Raw genomic sequence first — 6,268 nt, forward strand, 5'->3', positions numbered from 1 at the left:
TCTAGATAGTCCAATGCTCTATTTCCTAGCATCTCCAGCTACAACAACGTTAAGATATAAACCTGTAAGCCAGGCGTGGTGATACAACTTGTAATTCCAGCCTTCTGTAGGTTAAGATATGAGAATTGCAAATTTGAGACCAGTCTGAGATACCACCACAGGCAAGCCTAAATGCATGGTGAGACAATATCTAAACCAAGGGACTAGGAGATGGCTCAGTTAGCAAAGTGCCTGCCCCACAAGAATGAAGACCCACAGAAAAAGGTGGATATGGCAATGTATACCTGTAAGGACAATCTAGCCAAACTGGAAAGCTTCAGGTTTAGTGAGAGACCCTGGTTCACAAAACTGCAAGGTGCACGCAATGGAGGAGATACCCAACACTGACCTCTTGCATCCACATGCACACGTACATATACGTGAGCATACACAATCACACACATGAACACACACACCAAAACAGTAAAATAGAAATACCAAAAAAAAATCGATTTCACAATGAGAAACTTAACATAGCTAAAGAGACATTTATGTTATGGTAAAAGATTAATTTCCCCATAATGGAACATGAACCACAAATATTTATTATCTTGACAGATTGAAAATATGTAAAGCAAAGCTGGAAGGTCTAAAAAGAAATTGGCTGTCTATAACTACATTTGGAGAGTTTAACATTCCAGGCTATCAAACGTTTATAAAAATAGCAAGGAAACGCACAACTCAACAATACCTACGACTGGATTTGGTTTCCCTGTACATAACATGCAAAAACAGAAAAGATGTCACTACTGTTTATACCGACATTAAAAATAATAAGGTCATGACATAAAAATGTTATAGCTACATATTTAATAATCTATATGGAATATGATTACTACTTAGAAGATACAAATGATCATTGATTATTAAAGAAAAAATAGATAAGTAGTTTTTTCTTGAAGCAGGATTTTACTAGACAGACCTAACTTCTCTGGAACTCTTTTTTTAGACTAGGCTGGCCTTGAACTCACAAAGATCCACTTATCACTCACTGCCTCTACTTTGGGAGAATTAGAATTAAATGTGTTTACTTCTCTCAAAGAAAATGAATCTAGGCTGAAATATATAATAATTAGTTTTAATTGTCATCAAGGCATACTATAGAATACCATGAGAAAAGAGTCTCAGAGAATGTGAAGAATTCTCTCAATTACAGTAATTAATATGGGATAACCAACCCACTGTGAGTGGCACCATTCCCTGCAGATCCTGGACACAATAGGAGAAATATAACTGAATACTGACATACATTAATCCATTGTTCTTTGCTTTCAATTTTGAATATAATGTAAGCAGTTCTATCAGGCTCCTGCCACTGCGACAAGCCAACCATGATAGACTTCCACCTGAGACTATGAGTCCAATGAACCCCTTCTCCTTTATATTGCTTCTGTTAGAACATTTTACAATAGTGAGAGAAAGAAACTAAGGCAAAACACATCCAAACAAACAAGACATAGGCCCCGATGGCTTCATCAATGAATTCTAATAAACACACCAGGAACAAATAGGAAACTTTGTTTTAAGAATTTGAAAATACAATTCACATGACTTGTGTGAAATCCTGTCTGTGAAAGGACTTTCTGGATGATGAAATACTAGGCAGAGATGTACATGAATGTTGTTTTTTGTATTATTTTGTATAGGAGTTTTGTCTCCATGTGTGTCTCTGTACCACATGTGTGTCTTATGACTGGGGGATACAAAAGAGAGCCTTGGATCCGCTGAACCTGGAACTGAAAATAGTTATACACTGTCATGTGAGTGCTGGTCATCCAACAGGGTCCTCCCAATGAGCAGCTAGTGCTCCCAATCTTTGGGCCACCTCTCTACCGCCTTACTATTGCTATCCTTTTACATTTGCAATTGAGATTCATGGGGATTCCACAGTCCAGTTGGAGAAATGTGCATTTCTCGTGGGTTTTATGAAAGAGGAAAAATCCCTTGAAGGCTGCTTCCACAAATATTCTTCATTTTCCTAGTTTTATAGATTTAGCGTGAGGACCCACAGTGGTACTTGACAGGATTCTTCTCCTGGAATACATTGTGAATGTCTGCCATCTTTTCAGAACCTTCATTTTAGCTTGGGCCCTGTAATTCCAGGAACCCAGTGTAGCATGAGATGAAAATGAGTTGAGAAAACCCATAAGAAAGGTAAAATGAATAAAAGTCAACAGGATGAGAACCAAAGGAGTGTGGTAAAGAATAGAATATGAGGGAATCTCACACCACCTCACCCTCCTAAGCATTCTGTTCTGCTCCTGGTGACAGCTTTCTCTGGTCTTTTTGCTGTGACATGTGAACTCACATTGGTTGGTGGCACATCTCCTAAGTCCCGTATTAACACTAACACTAACACCATACGACATGAGAGTCACGGCAGTCTCCCGACACTGGCTTTATGCCTTCCTTTGTTCCCATGAAAGAGGTCCATACCTTATGTTACCATTGGCTTCCCAAAAATCTCCAATTCGTACTTAACTGGCTGGTACCTGCCAGTAGACACATTAGGAAAACAATTTCTACATTGTACTTGCTGTGGACCTTCCTGAATTCTTGTCTTTGACTCATGGTACCAGGGGTCACTCTAACTGTCCTACATGTTCACTGACCTTTCTCACCTTTCTCGTTGCCTCATTTACTTAGGCCCTTAGAGTTTTCTCTGATATTGGGTCTTTTCAGCTGTCACCTGTTTCTGTCATCCCTCCCAGTAGCTGCTTGTTGATCTTTATGGTGTTCTGTATTATTTCTCCAAGGCTTTCCTCCATTCCCTCAACCCTGAGCTCCTCTCTGTCTCTGCAGCCCTACTGTCTACTCCAATGACGCAACTTGATGCATACGTGGCTTTCCCCTAGTCTCCAGAACAGACTCTAATGCTGCCCTTGCTTCTCCATCTTCCCTTGCATCCGGCTCCTGTGACCTCATCCAATCTCAGGAAACCAATCACTCAGCAAGCCTGATAGAGAACATAGCTTCGCTTCACTGCTCGTCCAGTCAGCTACAATCAGGAACACGCTCTCCCAAGACCATCAATATCTGTCTTTAACACATGCCCAATTCCAGTCATACTGACCACTGTCCCCAAGACAGCCTGCCTACTAAAAAGTTCTGGTTGACATCTTTGGTCTCTGTACCATCAGCTGTTGCTTGGCCGTGCCTGTTCCTTTTAGCCTTCCACATTGGGATAAATGCCTGCCAAAGAGTTCTCTTTCTTTACCTTCTCTCTTAAGCAAGAGATCAGTACTCATCAAAGGCCTATCTCTGCAGAGAGTCTGCATGTAGAGCCTTTATCCTCCTCTTCAGCTGTGACTCCCCTCTTCTCTGACAAATACAGTCAGAGGAATCAAAGAAGGGTGACTGTGCACACATCTGAAGTTGGGCCACTCAGTCAACTCATCCACTCAACGATTCGCATTACTTGGTGGTAAGCAGAATTTTCCCTTTTGAGTGACTTAGCTGATACTGTTTTAGGAAACTCAATGAAAAACCCAAATCAAAGGCTTCTAAAAGTGCATTAAAGTCACATGGATAAGGCTAAGGTAGCCCTGTCAGGATTAGGTAACTACTGCTGTTCTCATAGGTTACTTCCTGTCAGAAACACATTGCTTCCTCCTGAAAAGAAACATGTTTGATAACAACAGAGATATGATGATCTTAGAGGAATACCATCCACATATCCTTCCTTACTTAGACTACTAGCTTCTTTTAGAAACTATTTTCATTTCGTTTGGTGATGAGCAAAAAATTAAGGGTTGCCCTTCAATATCCTTGATTTCAAAAAGGTGTTTCAGGGAAGAAGCACAATGGTGATTTCCACCTACTTGCTTTCTTATTTCAGAAAATAGCATCAAGGCTAAATGTCCAGGTTTTGGTGAAAACCCTAAGGACTGAAGATAGTTAAGGAGACTACAAAATATTCAGGTCTCACGCTGAGTGATCCCCTACATAGCTGCCCCTTCTCTGATATATACGGCAGACCTCTCCTCTCATTTAGGTCAAAGGTGCACAAAAGGATCCCAAACTGAGGAAGAATACAACTTGTCAACTTGTTCACACACATACTCACACACTTATTAGACAGAAAGAATATATATACATATGTATATTATATATACATACACATATATATGATTTATTAGATTGGCTTACAGGCTGTGGTCTGACTATTCCAACAATGGCTTTCCACTGACAGAAAGTTCGAGCATCCAACAGATTTGGGTCCACCAGGACAGATGACTCAGTTGGTTTTCAGTATATGCTGGAATAGTGACGAGGTAGACGCTAATACCAGTGAAGGAATGCCCTTGCCAGCTGGAGTGAGGGCAAGCAGAGAGCAAAAGCTTAGGGACATTCGTGTCCCTTATACAGACTTCTACCAGAAGGCGTGGCCCTGATTTAAGGAGGGCCATTCCATCTTTGCTCTGTTCAATATCACAACAATTCCTGCTTTTAAGCGCTTTTGTTGTAGTTTTTGTTGTTGCTGTGAGATGTTTTGTTTTCCCGGCAGAAAGCATCTGTGACTGTCCCTTGATTCCTTCTAAGCTTAGCATGAACACATTTTCAAAACATTTTCAAAATCTTTGGGAGAATGACAGGGTAATCGGAGGGATGTTACATAGCTCATATGCTTTGGATGCTGGACCATCTTGACAATGAGGCTTCACCCTAACCCTAGTTAAAGAATACACAGTGACTGCGCTCCTAGCCTTTATTTGTGCTGAGTCTATTACGCTAAATTGTACAAGTAACCTCACAGAAAAACCTGGGCCAGGTCTGAGGGGACAGAAGCAGCCCTGGTGTTTTAAATGTGAGAAGAAATATCACCTGCTGAGGACGTGGGTCATGTACTAACTGGTGACCCTCCTATTGGAGTCATTAATAATTTTCTATGCCCATGGGAATGTTCATGACTTCAAAAGTTCCCAATAAGTGACCTGCATAACCTTCTAGAACTGTGATAATAAGAATAATGAGCAAAAGTTTGAAAATTATCAGAGTAATACCACAATGAAACATTACTGCTTAAAAATAATGGATACTAATTAGAAAAAAAAAAAAAAAGAATAGCATTCGGAGTTAGGGTCAGGTGATGCCAGGCTCTTGGAATCTTATTTAAGAGTTTAAAAAAAGGCCCAAACTACAAACTAGCTCAGATACTATGTTCAAAGTGATGTGAAATTTCCCTCTGTATGCTGTGATTACCATTGATAAATAAAGAAACTGCTTTGGGCCTATAGCAGAGCTATATGGGAACAGAGCTAGGTGGGGAAAAGTAAGCTGAATGCTGGAAGAAAAAAGGCAGAGTCAGGGAGAAGTCATGAAGACACTGAATTTGCTGGTAGGCCATGACCTTGTGGTGACACAGATTAACAGAAATGGGTTAAATTAAGATGTAAGAGTTAGCCAATAAGAAGCTAGAACTAATGGGCCAAGCAGTGGTTTAAATAATATGGTTTCTATGTGATTATTTTGGGACAAAACTGATGGGCAGCCAGGGAACCAACAAGAGGCCTCTCTTCAACATCAAATCAAAGCAATAGTACAGATTAGAAAGAAATACACTGCCCAGGATCCACATGAGTGAAGGTTCTCAAGGACCCTGTGAAATTGCCTGGGTTTTCATTGATGGGATACACCTGTCCCTAACAGGCTATGGGCAGCAACATCACTCTTAATGCAATCTCTGACTACATGTGTGCATGAGTTCAGTAGGAAAAACTATTCCTTAAGCCCAGCCTGGAACTGTAAAAACTCAGACTGGATTGTAGAATTATTCAGTTGTGTTGCAAAAGGGACTGTTTGAAGACTATTTCCTCAGTCCTGGCAGATTTCTGAGCTTGAGGACATACCCATCACTATTCCAATTGTTCTTGCTACCTATTTGTGAGCAGCAAAGCTTTTTTTTTTTAAATTTATTTATTTATTTATTAAAGATTTCTGTCTCTTCCCCACCGCCGCCTCCCCTTTCCCTCCCCCACCCCCAATCAAGTCCCCCTCCCTCGTCAGCCCAAAAAGCAATCAGGGTTCTCTGCCCTGTGGGAAGTCCAAGGACCACCCACCTCCATCCAGGTCTAGTAAGGTGAGCATCCACGAAACTGCCTAGGCTCCCACGAAACCAATAGGTCCAGTAGAATCAAAAACCCGTTGCCATTGTTCTTGAGGTCTCAGTAGTCCTCCTTGTCCGCTATGTTCAGCGAGACCAGTTTTGACCCAGGCTTTTTCAGACCCA

Source organism: Alexandromys fortis, unplaced genomic scaffold (genome assembly GCF_014885135.2).
Source record: "Alexandromys fortis isolate MF-2015 unplaced genomic scaffold, M_Fortis_MF-2015_v1.1 scaffold_102, whole genome shotgun sequence".
NCBI classification, from domain to species: domain Eukaryota; kingdom Metazoa; phylum Chordata; class Mammalia; order Rodentia; family Cricetidae; genus Alexandromys; species Alexandromys fortis.